At 41.1% G+C, this 22,313-nt stretch overlaps 1 protein-coding gene and 1 pseudogene across 2 annotated transcripts in view; one reads left to right on the plus strand and one right to left on the minus strand.

Moving 5' to 3' along the window:
* The window catches only part of SORCS3 (sortilin related VPS10 domain containing receptor 3), a 615,618-nt gene that overhangs the window by 256,033 nt on the left and 337,272 nt on the right, over positions 1-22,313 (minus strand). The window lies entirely within an intron of this gene.
* Positions 17,652-18,949, plus strand: LOC112830945 (mRNA export factor-like; annotated as a pseudogene).

Genomic DNA, 22,313 nt, shown 5'->3' on the forward strand with positions numbered 1-22,313 from the left:
AAATAAATAAATAAATAAATAAATAAATAAATAAATAAATAAATAAATAAATAAATCTTTTTAAAAAAAGAAATGGAATTGTTTTATTTATTTGGAATTAACTTTATCTTATTTGTGGCTGGCAGTTATTACATTAGACAGCTCGCCTCTTTACTTTTACTTTACTTTTATTTACTTTTATTTTACTGTCCTTATACCCTAGCTCAGTGCCTGACATATGGTAGGCACTCTTGTGTCACTTTGTAGCATATAAACCCTCATTCCCATCTTTCTGATTTTATTGCCTTCATAAGTCTGTCCTCAATAAAGGGTTATTCACCTCAGATGAATTCATAAATGCCTGTAGGATGAATGAATAAATAGATGAATGAAACTCTGACCTCAGCCCAGTTGAGAAATGGCTCCATGTGAAGCAGCTGGATCTCCCAATCTCCCCTCCTCTATCATGGTGCAGATACCACTCCACAGCCTGCAGCCTTCTGGCTTCTGTCTACTCTTAAGGAGAGACCAGTGAGCCAAACTCGGAGGCCATAAAGGTCCTGAATCACCTGTGACCTAAGTTCCACCCGGGCACACATCTTAGTGTCTAGAAGATAATTTGGATCTTGATGATCTCTCACTTTGATTCTGGCAGTCACAGTCCCCCATGTGGCCCTGGAAATTTCAAGAACCACTTGAAACAGATCCTGCTCTGGTACCTGAAACCTTAAGGATGCCTCACCACGGAGTCTGACCAGTCTCTGTTTGAATCCCAACTCTATTATTTCTGGCTCTTGTACCTTGGGCCACATCAATGTTCTAAAACCTAAGCTGCCTCATTTTTAAAATGGGACTAACATTGAATACTCAAATTGGTGCTTTAAAGGAACTCTCTTTCCTTTAGTGATTGCTTTAAATTCCTGGACTAGAGGAAAATTATCAAAGGTCAACTATCAAAGGTCTTCAGACTCCTCTTTCTCGTTATAATATTAACCTTATTTTGTCGTGATTTCCAGTGTCTCCCTGCCTAGTGCCAAGACTCCTTCACTGCCATACCTTCCAGCTGACAGATGATCATTTCTACCCAAGGAGGTTCATCTAGGTTGTGCACATTGGATTCAGCTGCCTCCACCTTTTCTAACTCCCTTATATGTTCCCCAACTGACCAATACTGATCTATAGGTAGGGACATCTCTATACCCCTGTTCAGCAGGAAGAAGTTACAGAAGGTAAGACCTTCCACCTTCAACAACCTTAAAGGTTTAAGGGTCAAAATTGTTCAGGGGGTAGATGATGAGGGAGGACAAGGCTAGCTGAGGACAAAGCACAAGCTGACACCCTGCAAACCACCCCCCCCACTTCATTCCTGGGTGGGAAATGTGTGACATTCCTCCAGGAAGCTCCCAACCATCTGAATGTTAATGCCTTACTAGAGGGGAAAACAACCTTAACTTGATAATGGCAAAGGCTCCCAGTATCTTGTAGGTCCTCTTTAGCATCTGAAAGTTCTTTTGAAAACCTCCCTTTTTCCTCACCCCCAACTCCCAAGTATATAATCAGCCATCCCTCACAACCCTGGTGCAGCAGCTCTTTCTGACCACAGGTCTGCCCTGTGCTTTAATAAAACCACCATTTTGCACCAAAAAAATAATAGATAGATGATAGATAGATAGATAGATAGATAGATAGATAGATAGATAGATAGATGATAGGATTAACAGTGCCCTTTCCCGAAGGGTTGAGACATTGAGTATGAAGAGCTTGGTGCAGCGCCCAGTGTGTTATCTGTGTTCCTGAAAGAATGTCCTGCCTCCCCCTACAAAGCTACAATGACCTCGTCCACCTCCTCTAATTGACCTGTCCTAACTGAGCCTTCCTTTCAGTGATTTTCCCCTGATGGGGTTCGATAGGCAATTCCCAAAAAAAACATGTATTCAAAGGGTGAGCATAAAGCCGGACCTGATCCCACATTTTTGCATAAATTTTTCAAATGGGAAGAGCAATTTCAAGGAAAATTTTGGATAATCTCCATCACCATCAGAAAGCACTTCAGTGCCTATTTGCTAGTGGTGTTCAAAGAAGAGGACAGAACCACAGTTCTGCCCTCCAGCTCTGCTTCAGAGAGTCCCTTAAACACAATCTGTTCTCTTTAGAAAATTGCTAACCCCAATGATTTTCTTAGTCCTTACCCCTGTAATAGCATTTGATTCTTCTCCAAATCTTGAACCACTCTCCTTCCCTAAATTCCACGGCACTGCTCTTTCCTAGTTTTCTTCCTACTTCTACCAACGTCCTTCCTTTGTCATCTTTGCTGGCGGCTGTACATCTCTATTCTGCCACTTATTGGCTGTGTAGCCTCTGAAAACTCACCTAACCATCCTGAACCTTGGTACCATCCATGAAATCAAGGTAATGATACCTAAGCTCATAGTGTTAGCTTGAAAATTATACAGGAGAGTGTGGGGCCACAACTGAATGGGACCCCAGCTCTTAACAAACATTTTGACATAGTAAATAAAGAAAAATTCAAAATCTTAAATAATTTCTGAGTTTGAAAGGAAATTCCTGCATGTCGAAATCAAACTGAGAACTCAAAATCAAAGTGGTAAATGGCAATTGTGATCTGTGGTGTTTCGTGAAACACATATAGGCTCTAGGAACCAAGGGGAGGGTTCTAATAGCTACAAAAGGAAAAGATTCTTGTCTTTATGCCCTACAAGGTAAATAGCTGGAAACAGTGCATATATAAATTTTGAAGTGTTATCAGATACATGACATGGAGCCTTGAAATATGTGGGCCACTATCTAGGGAAGCAGAAACAAACTGCTTTCTGATTAGAGCCTTTAATTAGGGTGGGGGAGATGGGAAGAGTCACTTGAGAGAAGACAAAACCCAAGGCTAGCTACAGCTCTGAATCTGAAGTTTCAATGTATATGACCTGCATGATGCAGAAATCTACCAGAGACAAATATGTATAAATTTGTCTATGTCCACTGATACTCCTAGAGCTCAAGCAAAAACAAAACCACCCAGAGGTTATTTTATAAATCCAGAGCATCTTGTAACAAAGCAGACTAGGCAAGATGAACTAACCCTTAAAAGGCACACACAACCACACACACACACAAACCACTATGAGGTTTGAAATTAATGGAACTAATGAATGAGTCAGAAAGAGGCTGGAAGAGTAAAACTAGCCCAAGTAAAATATTTAGCACCTTAGCACAATGCTTAGTATATATTAGGTATTCACTAGTTCCTATTCTTAGTTTTAGACATTTATTTTTGGCTTTGCTATATATCATTCACTGATTGATTCACTGACTCATTCATTTATTGAGTCATTCATTCATTCAGCAGGGGGGTGCAGGACCAGAACTGAGTTTTAGGATGACTATACTCTATGCTACCACCATATTGATTCACTACCGCAAAAAAAATGATTAAAAAAATCAGAAGCAATAATGGAGGACCAGGGACCAAACAAGAGGAAGGGAGGTCCAAGGGAAAGGAAATTCTTCTGCCTACCACAGGAGGGTGGCCATGTGGTTAAAAAATAAAAAAAGGATGAGAGAAGAAGCATAGTGGGAAAGAGCTGGGAACCACTTAGGAATGCCCAGCTCTACCAGCGGACTCTAATGGGCTAGATCCATGACCTGAAGCCAAAGTTTAGGCATAAAAGGCATTCTTCCAAACTTTCTGTGTGTGTTTTTTAACAGGCCAACAGTTGGACCACTGGGACATGAACCCTCCAGCCTTACATCAATAGGGCCACAGTTCAGCATGTTCAGATGTTACCACGTGCCTTTTATGACGATAGTTCTGGAGAGGACAGGAGTAAGACAACAAGTCCTGAGGCTCTGTCACCTAGTTGAAGGGCTTTCTTAAGGAGACTGGGGGGACTTGTGGGTTTCAAAGAACAGAGTGTCTGAACAGGGTAGAACATAAAGGGAAACTACTTCCAGTGGAAACTAAAAGAGAGAAAATTTTCATTTTTTTAAAGATTTATTTATTTGAGAGAGAGACAGAGAAAGAGAATACAGTGGGGAGGAGCAGAGGAAGAAGGAGAGAAACCCAAGCAGAGTCTGTGCTGAGCGTGGAGTCGGATGTGGGGCTTGATCCCAGGACTCCAAGATCACGACCTGAGCTGAAACTAAGGGTCAAACGCTCAACTGCGCTACCCAGGCGCCCTGAGAAAACTTTAATTTTACACGTAAGGCCTTTGCTAGTAATCAGAACTCTCCAAAACCAGAACTGGCTGCTTTGAGGGACTGAGCTCCCTGAAACTGGAGCTGTGTAAACAGACGCTGTGTAGCTGCTGGCCAGAGCTAAAATATGAAGGACTGGGGAGTTGGACTCAAGACCTGTTCAGCTCAAAATTCTATAAGAATTAATTAAGAAAATAAAAAGCAGAGAGGTTAAAAGAAGCAAAACAACTACCAAAATATTTACCGGTGAGATTATGTACAATGAACTCCATATCTAGAAGTATTAATAAAAACAAGAGTTTAATTAAAGAAACAGTAAGTATGGTTTTTATTCTCTCCCCATTTCATTCTGTAGCAGAGTGTGAGTTCATGCACACACACATAAGCCATCCAAGGAACACCACCAAGAGACACTGGCACAACTGAAATGCTAAAAATGTCATAGTTCACACATTGTCATAAATTTCCTCCTCTGTGTGTGTCTCCATGATAAAGAGAAAGAGCTGGATAATCTGAGCACTGCTGTCTTCAACTCTGTAATTAGAGAACATGGACCCTGATGAATTGCAAATGGAGTCAGAAGCCCAGCTTGTGACTTAATGAGCAAAGACAGCCCAGTCAAAGACGTCCACACTCCATATTAATCAATGGCTGACGATTTCTGCTGGGAGACTGTCCTTAATGATATATGGTCCTATTAGCCAACTATTACCCAGTCGGCCTCTTTTGCCTGAGACCTCTGGCCTTTCGAGTTCTGAGTCTGGACAACTAGGCATTAAGGAGACTGAAGTTCCAAAGAATCTTGGCAGATAACTTCACCCAAGAGAACATACCCCCTGAAGTCTTAGAGAAGTTAAAATTCAAAGTAGCAAAAGAAGAGGAGATTTAAAAGGAAGCACATAGCTGCCCCAAGGAGAAGAAAATTGAAGTTAGCTCAGCCAGTTCAGACACCAAATCATATGAAAAGTGGTGTCATCTACTCAGCTGTGGAGCCTGGCAGCAGGCAGAACTGATTTCTGCCAAGCAGAGATGTCACATAGAGGAGGGACTTAGCATATCCATAACACCTGCTCCCACAGGACTCTCGCAACACACCTGTGAGCTCTCCATCGTTATTCTCATTCTACAGAAAATGAAGCAGGCTCAGAGAGGTTATGGCATCCACTCAAGGTAACACATCTGGAAGAAGAGAAACATAGCATGAAATCTACGATTTTTGAGTCCAAGTCCAATTCTCTTCCCAGGGTCTAGTACTACTTTTCCCTCAAGGAGGCCCATTTTCAGCTGCATATTAACTATGAGGTGTCCTCTAAAGTACTGATTCTTCTTAACTGAGCCTCTTTCTTCATAACTGACCTGTCACCAAGTACGCATTGGGCATACTTGTACATAAGTACACTTAGCAGGTTCCTTTTTTTGGTGAAATCCCCTCATCCTCTAAAACTCAGATCCCTCCCTCCCCCAATATTCTGCAGTCTTCAAAGACCCTTCCCTGCTGGTGACTTCAGACAGTTCCTAAGGTTCCAATGGCACTGGATGCGATAAACAGTTCATGACTTTTTACCTCACACCAGACTGAGCTACTTCGGGGAAGGTCTGAGTCTGATTCATTGTTATAGCCACACAAACACTGCATATAATTATTTAAACCCTTCAAGTCCTCAGTGAAGGTTTGCAGAATGGAAAGGTAGGCTCTGGCAGGAAGAAATCAGGGTCTCATTACAGAGTCAAGATGTACACATGAAACAAATGTTGAAGAATGGGAAATGATTAAATGCTAAACTGTGTCCCGGATTTTAACTGCTATAGAGCTAATCTCCAAGGGACAGTCCCCAGAAAACAAAAAACACACATCTATATCTCCCCTGTCCTCAATCTCTGATGTGCCTTCTCCTTTCAAGGACTGGAAGCATCCACAAAGGGCTGTTTCCAATGACTACAGTAGAGGGGTGTTAGAGTCAGGTTATCGCCTGGTCTGAAATGGATTTCTTCATTGGGATAAGACCATTGATGGGAAGGCCAAGTCTCATACCGGAGAAACAGAATCAGAGAAAAACATTCGCATCTGAAATTCTGAAACAAACTGGAGGTTCACATGAAATTGATGAAAGACAAAACTGAAGTTCTCTTTAGTTTTTTTAATGGTTAGCTCATGGTCAAGAAATGACTTATTCAAATAGCCTTTGTTATTTTAAATAGACAGTGCACCACCCTCCACATGGACTGTGTTCAAAAGAAAAGAAATAATTTCCCATCTGTAACACAATAAAGCACAAACTCCCTAGGTTAATACCAAATCCACCTCCCACCCAGGCTGACCACAGACTCACTTTCTGACCATACTTCCTATTACTCGCCATCACGCACTCTATGCCCCAGCCAAATTAAAGTACTCCCTAATCTTAGCTACACTCCCTTTTCCCTGCCTTCGTAAATTTACTTAGGCCGCCTTTTGCGCTGTGTTGATTATCTTTTCCATGTACTAATCTGACAACTTTCCCAGGAACCATGCCCCCAAAAGCCACTTTTTTTTCATCTTCCACGGTATTGTCTCAATCTCTCTACACTGAACTAAAGTACACAATGGGATGTGAGGGCAGAGGTTTGTACTTATTTGACATTTAAAATCACACTTTAGTAGTAAGAATTTTTTTTCTACTATTAATTCTTGATTCTCAAAGTCTCTCTAATGGTTTCAAAATACTTTTTCACACATTAGGTAATTTTCATACTTCTCTGAAACTAGTAAAAATAGTTCCATTTTATGAGTGAAGAGTTACAATAAGTGTAGTCAGTCACACAGGACCAGAATATGGCCAATTTTGGTTAAGTGCTCCATATGCACTTAAGAAGAATGTGTGTTCTGCTTTTTTTGGGTGAAGTGTTCTATCAGAATCGATTAGGTCAAGTTAGTTGATTTGTAGTGTTCGATTCTTCCACATCCTTACTGACCTTTCCTTCTTCTTGTTCTAAAAGTACCAACAAAGATTAAAGTGCTGAATTCTGAATATCAGTTTTTTCAAATCACACTTACAATGTTTAGGGATAGGTCTGGAAAAAGAAGTACAAGATCTAGAAACTAAAAACTATAAAATATCACTGAGTTACATTAAAGGAAACCTAAATAAATGGAGAGAGATAATGTGGCCATGAAATAGAAGACTCAACATTTGTAAAATGTCCATTGTCCTCTGATCGATCTACTGATTTGACGTAATCTCAATGAAAATTCCAGAAGGCTTTTCTGGAGGGTAGAAATTGACAAGTTGATTCTCAAATTCATACGGGAATGCAAATTACCTAGAATGATGAAGAGAACTTTCATAAAGAAAAACTGGGAAGACTTAAACTCCTGGACATCAAGACTTTTATAAAACTACAATAATCAAGATAATGTAGTATTGGTGTCAAGACAGAACACTAGATGAATGGAACAGAACAGAGTCCAGGAAAATACGTGCATGTATATGGACAACTGATTTCTGACAAAAGTGCAGATACATAATAATAATAAACTTTATCTCATACCTCACACCATATACAAATTTAACTCAAAACAGATCACAGTTCTGAATATAAAACATCTAGAAATGAGCAGTAGGAAAAAAAAATCCTTGTGACCTTGACTTAGGCAAAGATTTCTTAGATATGACACCAAAAGCATGATCCAAAAATAAATAATTGACAAATTACACTTCATCAAAATTACAAATATCTCTTCATTGAAAGACACTGTTAAGAGACCTAAAAGACAAGCTATGGTAGCAGAGAAAATATCTGCAAACCCCATATATGATAAAGGACATTTTATTCAAAATATAGAAGAGCTTTCAACACTCAATAATAACACAAAAACAATTTTTCAGTGGGCAAAATATTTGCCCAGAGACTTCACTAAAGAAAATATACAGATAGTAATCAAGCACATGAAAAATGCTCATAACAACTACGTTACTAAGAGAATGAAAATTAAACTCACAATGAGATACAACTCCATGCTTATTAGAATCTAGGCTAAAATTGAAAAGATAGACCATAATGAGTATTAATAAGGATGTACAGCACCTGCACATCTCATGTATTCCTCGTGGAAGTGTAAAATGGTACAACTACTTTGGAATATAGTTTGCCATTTTCATAAAAATTGGTACCATATGACTCCATCCACCACTCGGTATTTGCCCAACAGAAATCAGAGCATATAGCCATCGAAACACTTGCACAAGAATGGTCACAGCAGCTTTATGTGTAATAGCCAAAACCTAGATTCAAACCAAAGTCCATTCATGGGCAAATAAGTAATCCAATGTTGGTATATTCATAAAATGGAATGTTATGCAGCAAATAAATACTCATACAGCAACATGGATAAATCTCAAAATAACTATGGGTAAGAGAAAAAAGACATGCAAAAAATTGAGTATACAATGTATGATTCCTCTTATAAAAACTCGATAGAATGCAAACTCTTTTATAGTGACCATGAGCAAATCCCCAACTATGACTATGGTGGCAGTGGGGTAGTGAAGAAGGGTGGGAGGAAGGACTTATGAAGGGGCACAAGGAAACTCTGGAGTGGGGGTGGGTGATGGATATGCTCAATTTCTTGACTGTAGTAATGGCTGCGTGGGTACATTCATGTCAACACTTGTCCAATGTGTACACTTTAACTTGTGCAGTTATTGAATGTCAATTATGCTTTGATACAGTTTTTACAGAACTCTGAAAGCAACTAGGGGCGCCTGGATGGCTCAGTGGGTTGAGCATCCGACTCTTGAATTTGGCCCAGGTCATGATCTCAGGGTTGTGAGATTAAGCCCTGTGTCAAGCTCCAGGCAGGGCATGGAGCCTGCTTAAGATTGTCTCTCTCCCTCTCCCTCTGCCCTTCCCCATTGCTCTCTCTCTCTGTCTCTCTCTTAAAAAAAGAAAAAAGAAACAAATCTGAAGACAACTCTTACAGTGGCCTTAGCTTTATTTTAAATAATGTTTATGAGCATTTAAAAATGTTTAACTTCAAAAGAATACCTTAACCCTTTGAGTATAGCTGTAATGTCAAACATTTCTGAGGCTAGGTCAGACCTTCTCCCCAGGATATGCTCTTGTAACAATCAATACTTCATTTTGTAGCACTTGTCAGAACTGCCACCAATTACTAATTTGATCAATCTTTCTCCTTCCATGACCACAGAGCTAGTATTAGTACCCTTCATTACTGAATCCCTAGGTCCTCGCACCTAGTAAGTTCTCAGTAAATATTTGTTGAATTTATCCTTGACCTGGTATCTGTGTGACAGAGAGCAGGTTGTTGATACTTTCAATGACATACACTTAAAGCAAAGAAATGGTTTTTGCTCTCCATGCTTTTCATTTTCCCATTTATCTTATCATTTTTTCACTTGAGAAAAAGTATTTTTCAGTATTTTAAAAACATGAATCTGTTGGGGTTCGTTAGACTCTGGCCTCTGTTCGTAAGCTACCAGGAAGTAAAAAAGCCAAACATCGTGGCATAATTTCAGTGATTATTTTTTATGACTGATGGTGTGATGCTACCCATAGAGATCACACGAACAAGACCAGCTTTTTACCTGACGATTAAACTGGCATTGTCAGCATCAAAAAAGGGAAAGAGACCATATAAACCTAAAGGTAGACAAATTATATCACAAGTAATGATCTACTCGTGAAACCTGAAAGCTCCCTTCGGGGGTTGGAGCCTCTGGGCTAGAAGGTTTCAGAGATCATCCGGGCCTGACAGACGTGGGAGAGTGGATTCCTCAGCCGCCTTCCCACATCTTAATTATGAAAACATTCAAGCTCAATATTAGTACAACAGTATTTGAAGAAAGGAAAGTTAAAAATCTTTTTTCCCTCACTCATTCCCTAGCTGCCTATTACAAAGCTTCTAGATTACAACCTCTGGTATCTCTACCAAGCACTTTAAATTAAAAAGTCTCCATTTTAAAGAGCCTTGTTTCAAGGACTTAGACAGCTACCGCTGGCCTCCGGCACTCTGAGCAGCCAAGGGAGGCAATGGGGCAAAATGTCAGAAAAGAAGCTAACGGGAGAAGCGACCACAAAGAAAGGTCATTATTGCCTCCATGGTACACCTTGGCAGCCGTGCCTACCCAGGCCTCCCCTCTACCACTCTGTGCTTTTGAGAAACAGGCATCTACTTTGCCAGGAAGGAAACATGCTGTGGGCACAGCTCTCGGCCTTAGATATTTTTTCTTTCCAATCAGACTATCAGATCGACGGTGTCCTTTGGGCTCTTGTCATGGTCAGAGTCATCAGGCACTCTTCCTCCCTGTGACTTGATGCAGTCACAAAGTCTGCTTCTATTTTCAAATCATCTATCATTTGTCCCCTTTCTTTTCAACCCCACACTTACTACCTTAACCCAAGTCCTATTTATCTCTTGTCCAGGGACAACTGAAGATCGTTGCGTGTTGTAAACACTGAGAAAAACATTAGTCCCTGCATCTCTTAGGTACTTATAAAATGTAAAACCATAAAATAAAAAGCTTTCCATATGCTGAACTGAATAGCTTCTTTCCAGATTTTTCTCAAAAATCTAGGTAAGTTTAGTTACTTTCCCACAGACAATCTTGGCCAGGGAAAGCTGTCTCTAGAAAGTCATATTTGCACCAAGTTTTAGGACTAGCTAGATGAAGAAGGGGAAAAGGTCTCCCAGAGGGAAGCGCATGTGCCAAGGTATTCTGGTATGAAACAGGAGGCTGCATTCCCTGTGGCATGAGTTAAGGAAAGAGGGGTAGGAAGTCAGACAGGAAACTGTGATGGTCCACGTGCCAAGCTAAATTTATCCTCCAAACCACAGGGAAGTCAACGATAAATTTTAAGAACAAACTGATGGTTGCCAAAGGGGTGGAGGGGAAGGGAGTTAGGTAAAATGGGTGAAGGGGAGAGGGAGACACAGGTCTCCAGTTATAAAATGAGTTAAGTCACAGAAAAAAATGCACAGCATAAGGGATACAGTCAATGATATTGTGATAGCGATGTAATGGGACAGATGGTAGCTACACTTGTGGTGAACAGGGCATAATGTATAAACTTGTCAAATCACTAAGTCGTACACCTGAAACTAATATAATGTCATTGGTCAACTCTACTCAAAAAGAAGAAGAAAAAGGAGGAGGAGGAGGTGGTAGAGGAAGAGGAAGATCTGTAACACATTAAGGTCAACCAAACCTCTTTCTGTAACTTCTGGCAAATCTGAGATCTACTGACATTTTCAAGTGCAAAGAAAGAATAAAAATAAAATACCAAAATAAAACCAAACTAAACAAATCTAGATTATACAAGCACATAGCCATGATTCTAAAGGATAAGTTTCCATCTCAGACTTCTTTCAGACTCTGTTGCCTCAAAGTTCTTCTCAGTGGTCTCCTTGGCCTGGGTGCCATCTTTTCTGTTATGCCCTCTATGATTTCCTAACTTGATCCAGAGTCAAGCCCGAAGGTCAGTTTGAAACCTTCCCGACCAGTCTCAAGACCTCTCATGTGGCTCTCATTTCCATCTTAGGGATAAGTCCAACCCTCACTTCATTATCCCCCCACCCCCACTGCAAATCCTTCCCGGTGGATGGTTCCATTCCACATGTCTCAGGAACATCTCAGGCTACAAAGCAGGAAGGGACTCCTACTCTCCCCTCATACAGGACAGTAGAGACCCAAAGCTCAATAAGATTTCCATCACTCACCAACCTTGACATGTGTATATGTTAGGGGTGGACTGTGTTTGTTCCCTCCAAATTCCTATGTTGAAGTCCTCACCCCCAGTACCTTAGGATGTAACTGTAATTGGAGACAGGCCCTTTAAAGAGTTAGTTAAGTTAAAATGAGGTTATTAGGGTGGGCCCTAATGCACTATGACTGGTCTCCTTATAAGAAGAGGAGATTAGGACATAGATACACACAGAGGGAAGACCGTGTAAAGAAGCAGAAAAAAGATGGCCATCCATAAGGCAAGGAGAGAAGAAGAAACCAATCCTGCTGACACCTTGATTTCAAACTTCTAGCTTCCAGAACCATGAGACTTTATATTTCTATTGTTCAATCGACCTAGTCTATGATACTCATTAGGGCTGGCCTAGCAAAATAATACAGTATGTGACAAGACAGTGAACTTTTCTTTTTTTCCACCAGAATTCCTCTGAGGAGGACCTCTTCTTACTTCAGGACTTCATGGATCAATGTAAAGAGGAGTCAAAATATAGCCTGGATGGCCTGAGTCTGGGTCTGTGATGCCTAGGCATCCAAGAAGCAGGTGCAGACAAGCTGAGGATTTTGTCTGCTGTGGGACAGAAGACCTACTGAGGCTGCGGGAAGGGTCAGTGAAGGTATCAGTTTCCTAACACTGCTATAAGAAATTACCACAAACCTAGTGGCTGAAGACAACACAGATTTATTATTTTTTAATAATTTATAGAATATAAATTTAATTTATAAATAGAATTTATAGAATATAAATTACAATATTTTCTGGAAGTCAGAAATCTGAAATCAGTCTCAGGTTAAAATCAAGGTATCCATGTGGCTGCAATTCCTTTCGGAGGTACCAGGGGAGAATCCATTTCCTCGTCTTTTCCAGCTTCTAGAGGCCGCCTGCATTCCCTGCCCTCCTGGCACCATCTTTAAAGAACATCACTCCAATTTCTGTTTCCACTGTCATATTTCTTTGACTCTCCCTTTTCTGCCCTCCTCTTATAAGAAGAACCCTTGTGATTACACTGGGTTCACCTGGGTAATCCAGGATTCTCTCTCCATCTCAAGACCTTTAACTCAATCACATATACCCAGTCCCTCCTGCCCTGTAGGGAATTGTTCTGGGGATTCAGAAGTGGACATCATTGGGGGAGGGGGCATCATTCAGCTTCTGGTTTTCCTCACCAGAGGGTGGCATGACAGAGGAGAGACTAGGGACACAGAAATGTTCAAGGGAATTTCCTGAGTGGAAACCTATGTGCTACCATCCTTGACACCAGAACTCTTCAGCTACCATCACCTAATCACAAAATGCTTGGCAGAGTTGGTTCTGGATTCCCCCCCGCCCAGGAGCAGTCAACAACCCAAGAATTAAGTAGTTAATTTGGGAGACGGTATGGGAGTAGAGAAACTATCCAGGCAATGGAAGGCAGTCCATACATGGTATATTATAAGGCCAGCTAATTCTGTGGGCAACTAAAGCTTACCTGCAATGGAAAAATCTGGAAAAAAGTGTATAACACTTGGCTCAGAGTTGTCCCATGGGAGAGGTGAGGGAACAAGAGGATCTATACACCAAATTCTGTTGGTCACTGGCTGAGGGCCGCTGCCACATGTTGGCTCCCTGGCCCTTCTACTGCATAATGTGCAGAGGAGTGGGGTAGCCTCTAGAGGGTCTGGAGACAGGCTTCCAGCAAAAAAATGCAAATCCTAGCAATCAGACGTCAGTGGGAGCACACTACAGTGGAAATACCAAATGCATATGGGCAGGACATCAACAGTGTCCATTAAAATTAGATTAGACCAATGACAAGGCTGAGTTTTGCATCCTCATTGATGTGGGGTTGAAACAGTCCATAAACATGAGGTAACAGCTGACATCTGGAATACATACAGAATAAATATCAACAGAGCAGTGGCACATTTGTGCTTGTCTTATACCTGATGCATCCAGGACCGCCATTATGGTAACTCATTCTGTAAACTTCTACACAAAAACCAGCCTCGAACTCCTTGCTATCTGGCTCCAGCTCAGGACTTCTGCAGAGTCCCATTTCCAGCATTTCCCTGGTCTCAAGCCAGTTTCCCCCCTCCTCTCCCACTCCCACCACATTTGGCTTAGACAGAACATCAATCTGCACTGCCACACATCTCTATTGCTCTTTTGAGTAGATGAAAAAATATTGGATAGAGTTTCTCTCCACCTACTACTTCCTCCCTTGATTAAAAAAGAAAATTAAAAAAGAAATGACAAAAAGAAAAATCTCCAAGTGTTATTTGCTCCTTCCATTTCATTCCTAGTCCTCAGCCCTTCTTCTCCATCCCCAGCCAGAAATCAGGCACTTTGGGAGTTTCCACCGCCATGTGCATGAGGACAATATGCATGTGGGTACTTTTAAGTAAGAAGTCAATGTTCTAGAATTTAATTTTCTCCTCTCACATTAAACCTGCCATTCTTCACATAATCGGAGTGATGAATGCAGAGTCTGACTTTGTCTTCCTGACATTAATACCCATCAGGACTTCAAATGCAAACAATTGTGACATTCGACTTTATAAAAATTACCAAGTGCACCAACTCTGCTTAATTAAACCATTTAAAAGTTGCTTTTGTTACATTTAATGAATGATATATTATACTTCAATGAAACATGCAGCAATACAAATACTTCACAATGCTTCCAATTAAGACTCACTTCACTTATGCCAATTGACAACACAAGTGTTCCACACTTCATTCAGTTTGTGCATTTTAAATGAACTGGTTAGTGAGAAGGGTGCTTCTGTGCTAATGAGTTTTGTAATCAAGGCATCTATTTTAATTTCAAATTGGCTAGATTGGGGGAAATTGCTAGACTAAATGACTGGTACTAATTAGGATTATAAAAATATTCATCATGCCATGGAATTAACATGGGGGTCTGATTTTCCTACATTTGCATATTGCTTGAGTTTTGGGGAAAAAAATCTTGACAAATTGTCTTCTCTTTAGTAAATTGAACAAACACTATATCTGTTTTAGCCCTTCTTTTCATTTAAAGCATAATACATATTCATGATTTGTAAATGAAGTTAAATGATTTCAACTTCTATCTTCATTACCATATTAAAGATGTTGTCGCCATAAACTTCCTTAAAAAACTTCAAATCATAGTATTACCTATTGAAATGGCAAACTCTTTGGTTTAATCTACATATTAACCCACATGTTGGAACAAATTGATGGGCAAAGAGAGCAAAAATGGACAAAACCTGAAAAGAAAACACAACTGCCTTGTTTATTTTTCTGCTGGAGGCAGAATTAATTAGTCCTATGGCCTAACATCAGTAGGCAGTTTGACGGCTTCCGGCCTCAAGGTCCCATCCTGGAACGTGCCATCAGCTGAGGGATGTGACAGAAGAACCACTGGATTCATCTGAAGGTCAAGTCTTGGCATGGCTGATTTTGCTGTCTCATTATTACAGCGTTTTCTGGGGCTGGGATTCAGTGTGAATTGGTCTATATGCGTTTCTGCCCAGATGTGGTGGTAAGTCTGTTTATCCACTAGGGAGAGTGAGGTGTGGTGGTGACTCGTAGTGGGGGATCTCAGAAAAGCCTAGGATAGAGAGTAGGCCAAGCCCCTCACTGGCTATGTGACCTTGGACAAGTTAACATTGCTCTCGAGAGTCATACGCTCACATGTACCTTGGAAATAATACTATCCACCTTGCAGACTCCTACGAGAATTCAATATAATAATGTACATAAAAGCACCTGTCACTCCCCATACATAGGAGATATTTAAAGACATATTTCTCCATTTCTGAGAAGCATCTATATGTCCAGCGCTGAATAATATAACACGGGCATGTAAGAGTTACTCAGCACAGACCTTAATTCACTGCATATGTCTCCACCCCTTGGCTCCAGAGTATGTTTCCATTACAGCTGTCAAATCAAATAACCAAATACTAATTCAATTTTGGGGTATAGTCGCAAAATTCATCTGAAAAACTACCAGAATAAATCACTTCTTTAACATCTATGTATAGTGGATGCTTCTAAATAATAAAACCTGTATCTATCACTGAGTTGTAAATAATATAGATTGAGGTTATATCCAACAAGAGTATAATTTTTGTTAGGAGAAAAAACATAATTTCTAGAGGTTCCCAGTTTAAAAGGGACCAGAGTGGAAAACAAAGCTGAAGAAAAGAGAAATCTCAGATTCAACGTCCTCCGAGTTCAGGGAAATTTCCCTCTGCATCACACTGCCTCTTGAAAAGGTATATAAATAATGATTGGAGACAATTTCACCTAAAGTGACCCTAATTACACCTAAAATGTTTTTTAAGAGCACTATCTTGTAACTAGGGATGAACATAAGCTATTTAAAGTAGACTACTTTTCAGAATTTTTTTCAATTATAAAAGTAATCTAATGAAATAATAGAAAACTTAGAAAACAAATGGTATGGAAAAAAACCCATAAACATAATTCCATCATCTAAAGAGAACCCAGGAAATATTTGGGAATATTCCAAACTCCATTCCTTTTAACGTTTTTCTCCTTCTCTCCCTCTTTGCTTCCTTTCTTCCTCCCTTTGTCTTATTTTATTTTTTTCATATCTGTATTCAAATAGCACTACTTTACTTAACATGTCTCATGCATGTATGTGTGTGTATATGCATATATATAATGCACGTAATATGAGATATATATGTACCAAATAGGAACTAATGTGTATTCATGTTGTTACATGGTCATCATAACCACCATTTTGTTGGCTGCATAATATTCTGGCATAAAGTTTCTTAATGTTAGGCATTAAGTAAGTTTCCACGCAGTTTTTCCCACTACCAATGACTGTGATAAACATCATCATACCTAAAACTTTGTGGCATTTCGTATTATTCTCTTGGTATAGTCTCAGACCTGAAGTAACTGAATCACTGGATCAAAGTTATTATATGTATGTCTCCTTTTTTAATATTTATTTATTTGAGAGAGAGAGAGAGAGAGAGCACATACACGTGCACATGCCAGGTGGGGGGAGGGGCAGAGGGAGAAGGAGAATCTCCAGCAGACTCCCAGCTGAACGAGGAGCCCGATGTAGGGCTCAATCCCACAACTCTGAGATCATTACCTGAGCCAAAATCAAGAGTCAGACGCTTAACTGACTGAGCCACCCAGGCGCCCCTGTGTATGTCTCCTAATACACATTGCCGAGGTATCTTCCAGGAAGGCAAACTCATGTGCATGGCTATCAATATTATGTCAGAATATGGGTTTTGCCTCAATTTTGCCCCAGTCAGGGTCATTTGTAATGTCATGCAGCTGATTTCTGGTTAAACTGGTAAAGGAAAAGACAAAGATGAATTCCTTGGAAGGAAAGTTAGAAGACAGCAGGTTAGGGAAATGACAGCGAAGGAGAATTTAAAAATATTAACTTTAGAGAATTAGATTGAACCAAAGGCAATAATTCAATGATGTTGAGTAACCCCGATTCATCCAGACCTTTCGTAAGGAAACTTTCAAAAAAATGTCCCTTTAAAATTAATTTCACAGGTTTCATTTTCAAAAATGTGTTCCTTTCTGAATTGGGGCCGTTTCCTCCACCAGCGTGAGGGTATTTTGGCCCTTGGGGTTTCTGTGCGCCGCGGCTTACCTTCGCCACCTCCGCGCCCAAGCGGGTTCGCAGGCTCCCAAGTCCTTCCTGCTGCCCGCCACCGGCTCCCCGTCGCGGTGTGACTCTCAGGGCCAGAATGAGTCTGTTTGGAACCACCTCGGGTTTTGGAACTAGCGGGACCAGGATGTTTGGCAGCACAAGCACAGATAACCACAATCCCATGAAGGATATTGAAGTAACATCCTCTCCTGATGACAGTATTGGTTGTCTATCTTTTGGCCCACCAACCTTGCCCTGCAACTTTCTTATTGCAGGATCATGGGCTAACGACGTTCGCTGATGGGAAGTTCAAGATAGTGGACAGACTATTCCAAAAGCCCAGCAGATGCACACGGGGCCTGTGTTAGATGTCTGCTGGAGTGATGATGGGAGCAAAGTATTTACAGCATCATGTGATAAAACTGCCAAAATGTGGGACCGCAACAGTAATCAAGCAATACAGATTGCACAGCATGATGCTCCTGTGAAAACCATACATTGGATCAAAGCACCAAACTACAGCTGTGTGATGACTGGGAGTTGGGATAAGACTATGAAGTTTTGGGATACATGATCATCAAATCCTATGATGGTTTTGCAGCTCCCTGAAAGGTGTTACTGTGCCGATGTGATCTACCCTATGGCCATGGTGGCAACTGCAGAGAGAGGACTAATTGTCTACCAGTTAGAGAATCAACCTTCTGAATTCAGGAAGATAGAATCTCCACTGAAACACCAGCATCGATGTATGGCTATTTTTAAAGACAAACAGAACAAGCCGACTGGTTTTGCCCCGGGAAGCATCGAGGCAAGGGTTGCTATTCACTACATCAACCCCCCAAATCCGCCAAAGATAACTTTACCTTCAAATGTCACCACTCAAAGTGAACCAATACTTCAGCCCCTCAGGACATCTACACAGTAAATGGGATCGCATTCCATCCTGTCCATGGAACTCTTGCCACTGTGGGATCTGATGGTAGATTCAGCTTTTGGGACAAAGATGCCAGAACAAAACTAAAAACTTCAGAACAGTTAGATCAGCTGATGTCAGCTTGCTGCTTCAATCACAATGGAAACATATTTGCCTATGCTTCCAGCTATGACTGGTCAAAGGGACATGAATTTTATAGTCCCCAAAAGAAAAATTACATTTTCCTGCGTAATGCAGCCGAAGAGCTAAAACCCAGGAATAAGAAGTAGTGGCCGGAGATTTCTGGGTTGTCCAGAGCTGTTTCCTCTCCACTCTGCCTCGTCTTTGTACAGATTTGGGTCCCAGTGTTTGGTAGGTTGTCAGCCCTGGATGTGGATTTCAAGCCCCAGAGAAAACAATGTCCTTGATGAGCAGTCAGGAGCCCCGCCGGCCACAGTGACTGTCCTTCTCTCCATTCCACTGCCTGTTACAGATTTCTTCTGTGACTCCACAGGGTTTGAAATAGATTCTAGAAGTTAGATTCCTGTGGGCGACTGCCAGGTATTTTTCAGTGCTTCATTCAGCCATGAACGTATTTGAGAACGTTGGGAAACATTCTATGAACGCTGTACTGTATTTTGTAATAAAATATTTTGAAGATTCCCTACTAAAAAAAAAAATGTGTTCCTTTCTGTGTCATAAGGAGAATACCCAGTTTTAGGCAAAGTTGAGGAGAAACCCATATTCTGACATAGTTTTGATGGTCATGCAAATGAGTTTGCCTTCCTGGAAGACACCTCGGCAATGTGTATCAGGAGACATACACAGGGTCACCTGGGTGGCTCAGTCGGTTAAGCGTCCAACTCTTGATTTTGGCTCAGGTCATGCTCTGCATTCAGTGGGGAGTCTGCTTAAGGATTCTTTCTCCTTCTTCCTCTACCCCTCCCCCTGCTCGTTCTCTCTCTCTCAAGTGAATAAATAAATCTTTAAAAAAATGACCCTGACTGATAGTGGCCCCCTGAGGGTGGAGGATAATGACTGCACAGTGAACAAGGGGATTCTGGGAAGCCAGTCATGTGCTCCTTTAATCACAGTGCTAGTTTCACAGGTGAATTCAGTTTATGAAAATTCATCGAGCTCATGAGATGCACACTTTCCTATATGTATGTAACACCTTGCCTTAAAAGGTTTAGAGACTGACCCTGACTTTAAAAGGCCAGGTGCTGTCATACCAGGGTGAGTGGTCAAAATGGAGGCAGAGAATGGAGGCAGGATAGAAGGTATGGTCAGGTCAGGAAGACAGGTTCCTAAGTCTAGAGAGGCTTGTCAGGGAAAGGATAAGCAGAAGTCCTGAGTCCAACAGGAAAACTGGAAACATAGGGTCAGAATTAGGGACACTAGGCAGCAGTGTGAACACAAACGATCAGGGCATGCGTGAAGACACGGTCACTCCATACGGGAAATGGGTGGAAGAAGGAAGAAAAGGCTGTGAAGCTGCTCCACGTCCTTCCCACCTGTGGCTACAGTCACCTCCTTCACCAAAATACTGTCTTGGCTGAATTTCTACCATGAGAGCATAATTGCTTTGGGGAAGGTGTTGGGAAAAGATCATGAGTATCCCAGCTTATACATATATACAGTGCATCTTACATTATTTTAACAAATGTTCTTTTCCCTGACAGAAATGTGTTAGCTTACCAAAATGGACACCTAGAAGGTAGAGATAGAGCACAGAAACTCTGGGACATGACACAGAGAAGCAGGCTGGGAAGACAAAGGCCACCAGATCCATAATTTTGTTGAAGGTTGTTCCTTTGAGCTAATGTTCTCGTGAGCAAAGTTGCCATGGATGGAGATTTTTACTGCATGACCCTCACTGAATGCAAGTTAATATTGTATGTTCAACCAGTTTTGTCATTCAGAACTCAGCTCAGCTAGATTTAAGGGTAATATCTGAATAACACAGAGGTTGCTCCACCTCCTTGATAAAAAATAGGCCATTCTTGGCCCACTGTTTCTGTTTTCACCTCCATGAAAGTGGCCTCACGGGAACCCGGGTTTCTATGCTGATGGAGAGAGCACATCCCCACTGTACCAACAAGATCTCTGGAAGAGCACAGTCAGCTTGCCATAGGTGAGTGGGGCTCTCAATTTTTCTCTCTCTTAAATGATACACAAATGGTTTTATAGGCATGGAAGGGACCTAATGAAATTGCAGTGTTTTTCTTTTTTTTTTTTAAGATTTTATTTATTTATTTGACAGAGAGAGACACAGCGAGAGAGGGAACACAGGCAGGGGGAGTGAGCGAGGGAGAAGCAGGCTTCCCGCCAAGCAGGGAGCCCAATGCGGGGCGGGGCTTGATCCCAGGATCCTGGGACCATGACCTGAGCCGAAGGCAGGCGCTTAACGACTGAGCCACCCAGGTGCCTGTGCAATGTTTTTCTTTAAATAGAAGGTGCCCTTCATTAGTACTCTCATTCCATGGAGGATACACTTCAAAACCACGGTCATCCCTAGTTAATCCCCAGCAGCTTTATCCCCACCAGGTGGGAGCTATAAAGCCTGTTTCTGCCAATGGCTACTGAGGAACGTTGTCATCACCTGCTAATCCTGGTGCTCTGAATACAATTACATTTCTAATCTGAGGGTTTACGGGAGAATACAAATGAAAGGAACAGCGTCATTTGTATCCAGCGTTCCCGAAACTTCCTTTTGAATTTTCAGGCCCTCCACAGTCCAGATACTCTAATTTGCCAGTGCCCTGTTCATGCAGGACACAGCAGCCCCAGATAGGGTTCAACCAGCAAAGCCTGCATGGAGGCACCATCACTTCTTCAGCTGTGGACTCTATTTGGCCAGTGACCATGCCCAAAACTGCAGCAGCTCCTTAACCAGCCTGTCAATCTGTCAGCTACTATTGAACTTGGCTGGTAGCAGGGGATTAAAAACAAAAAAAACAAATCAACAAAAAAACATACATAGTGGCCCACTCCGCCCAACTACTAGAAAAGCAATCCTTCATTATGTGTGCTAGTGTTTCAGAAAGTGTTTTTTTATGTTGAAAATATTGTTAATTCTAGACCAGTGTAGGCTGGAAGCGTATGAAAAACCACAGAATCTGAAATCCCACGGAGTTCCTCATCTCTGATCTCCAAAGCCAGCTGTATCTGTTAAAGTTTCATTTTGCCTAAAAGATAAATGATAATAGAGACTTTTGTAACTCTACCTCTCCTGCAGAAAAATAGCTGTTTTCAACTGTCTCCTGCGGAAGACCCCTGTGCCAGGATGTATGCATCTGTGAATACGTGAGCATGTGCCCACTTTAAAAAATACAAAAACAAACAAACAAAAAATCAAACCAAGTCTCTTGTCAAAATGAAGGATGTTTAAAAATCCAGCTTTCTACAGCAACGAGAACAACAACTATCCATTTAGAGGACTGTAATATCCTCAAAACCTACCTCGAAGTCTTTTTTTAAAAATCTCAGTTTGAATAATAATATTGAGCCCTCCAGCTAATCCAAAACATCACAATGTAGTTTCAGTCATCAGTGAGGCCACAGTCTGATGGAAACAAAAGAGAATCTGGCCTCTTAAATAACTGTAAATATACAGCCTTCCAAAGACGTTCTAGGGCTTTGATTCAGAGAAGAGAGGAGTAGCTTTTCTTTTATTATTCCAATTTGATCAACCATAACCTATTACTTTTGCCAGTTGTTTCACAAAGATTCTTATAAAGCATTTCCAAGATTCATATACCCAAGAAAGAATCTCTCGTCTTCAGTAAGTACTGAGTTCTTTTATATTAAAATGCAAAGTGCCAGGAGAATCTGTAGGACAGA

This window comes from Callorhinus ursinus, unplaced genomic scaffold, assembly GCF_003265705.2.
Source record: "Callorhinus ursinus isolate GAN/ISIS: 27379988/994484 unplaced genomic scaffold, GSC_fseal_2.0 scaffold20, whole genome shotgun sequence".
Taxonomy (NCBI): domain Eukaryota; kingdom Metazoa; phylum Chordata; class Mammalia; order Carnivora; family Otariidae; genus Callorhinus; species Callorhinus ursinus.